Source organism: Microtus ochrogaster, unplaced genomic scaffold (genome assembly GCF_000317375.1).
Source record: "Microtus ochrogaster isolate Prairie Vole_2 unplaced genomic scaffold, MicOch1.0 UNK33, whole genome shotgun sequence".
Lineage (NCBI taxonomy): Eukaryota > Metazoa > Chordata > Mammalia > Rodentia > Cricetidae > Microtus > Microtus ochrogaster.
Window position 1 is genome coordinate 3,204,753 of NW_004949131.1, and position 1,924 is coordinate 3,206,676.

Below are 1,924 nucleotides of genomic sequence, written 5' to 3' on the forward strand. Positions count from 1 at the left end.
TTAAAGGTTGCACGGGCTCCCAACAGTGCCATAGGCTGGTGCCCACGCTTGACACACCCCGTGAGGCATTTAAGATCCAAACTAAAACACCTACAAGGGAAAGCCCTCGCAGGCTTTGAGACCAAGCTGAGGGCAGATGACTCAGCTAAGGTAGCTCCTTGAATTCTCCAACACTTCCTCCTGGAAGTAACCCAGCGGTCTTTGCCAGAGAACTTCAGCAGGGTCACCTTTGCACTCCAGTGTTTCCAAACGCCAGCTTGGAAACGGAACGGTTTGGGCTGACGCGGCCCATGGCAACCACGTGCGTGTTTTATCTTTGCCCCGCCTTAAGAGGCTAGGCATAAACTCCACTAGAGACACTAGAGAATGCAACTGCAACGCAGACATCAGAAACCCAGTAACAGGCCAGACTGACGCTTTTAACTTTCTGTTTATTTGGGGTGGGAAACAGGGAGCATGTGGAAGTCTGTGGGCTTTCTCCGTCCTCCAGAGATCAAACCGAGGTCAAGCTTGGTGACAATTATCATTTCCCCACTGAACCACCCTGCTGGCCCCAGGCTGACACTTTAGAGGACAGAATCTCAAGTAGTTGGCCTCTTCTGGTGTGGACGTCTTCCACGGGATAGTGTTGGTCCAACTCTTTGCTCTCTTGGCCCAACCCACCTTCGGCCCCACCCACCTTTCACCGTTTCCTGAGACCTAGACTTCTTAAGGCCTTCTTACGTATTGTTTTTCTTCCAGCCCCTTACATTTCTGCTCTGAAGACAGGAAATGCAACAGAATGCTCTAGCCGATTCCAGAGTGGAGGGGAGAAGAGAGGAGGCAACAGCTGAATTAAGCAGCCGCTGATTAAGCAGCCGGTGATAAGCGGTGCAGCAAACGTGGAGTTCACGAAGCCTTTTTTTTTTTTTTTTTAATTTAGAAGCTGTGACAGCTGGGCCTCCCTGGAGTTATGTGAGGATGAGACAACCCAACCTGGGTACCCAGCTCACTGCCTGTTTTACACATTGCCTGACGTATGTAAATCCTGTGTGTCTGGGTGGTGGTGGGAGCTGAACCTAGGGCTTCATCTGCCATTTTAATCAAGTACTGTTGGCTGGACCACAGTTAACTTTTATATGTTAACTTTCATGATTATTTTCCAGGTCTCACTAACTTGCTTGGGTCTGTCTTTGTATAAGAGGGTTTGTCTGAGCCAGGCCTTTCCATGAGGGATTAAGGAATGATAATGAAGAGTTCACACACACACACACACACACACACGAACAACCCCCCTTTGGCTCACCTGTTTAACATGTCCAATTAAAATGAAACACCTCATCCTAACATGGGTTCCCCCTTTACCTTCACAGACTGCCTTTTGCCAGTGTGCCACGTGTGTCTCCTCTCTATCCAGAGGCAGGTCCTTTGTCTCTCCAGGACGAACATCCCTCCCCCTTCCCCTAATCCCCGCCTCTTCTCCCTCATCATCTGCATCTGTCTCCTTAAAAATCACACCTGCAGGGTCATTTGCTGCCGGTTTCTGCCTGAGCCAAAAAGCAGCCATTTTCCGTTTTAACTTTTCTTCCCTGCTTAATAAAGGATCTCTCTGTGAAAATGGGTGTTTGGGTGTGGTTTGTACCTAATCCAGGAGGAAGAGCCTGCAGTGCAGGGTCTCCTTCGGATACGAAGGGAGGTATTATCTGAATCCCCTGGGAAATAGTACCCAGAGCCTGGATTTGTGGCACCCAGACTCTTGCTGGGAATGAAACCAGACAAAGCTTAAAACTTAAAAGATCTTGTCCTCGCCGGGCGGTGGTGGCACACGCCTTTAATCCCAGCACTCGGCAGGCAGAGGCAGGCGGATCTCTGTGAGTTCAAGACCAGCCTGGTCTACAAGAGCTAGTTCCAGGACAGGCTCCAAAGCCACAGAGAAACCCTGTCT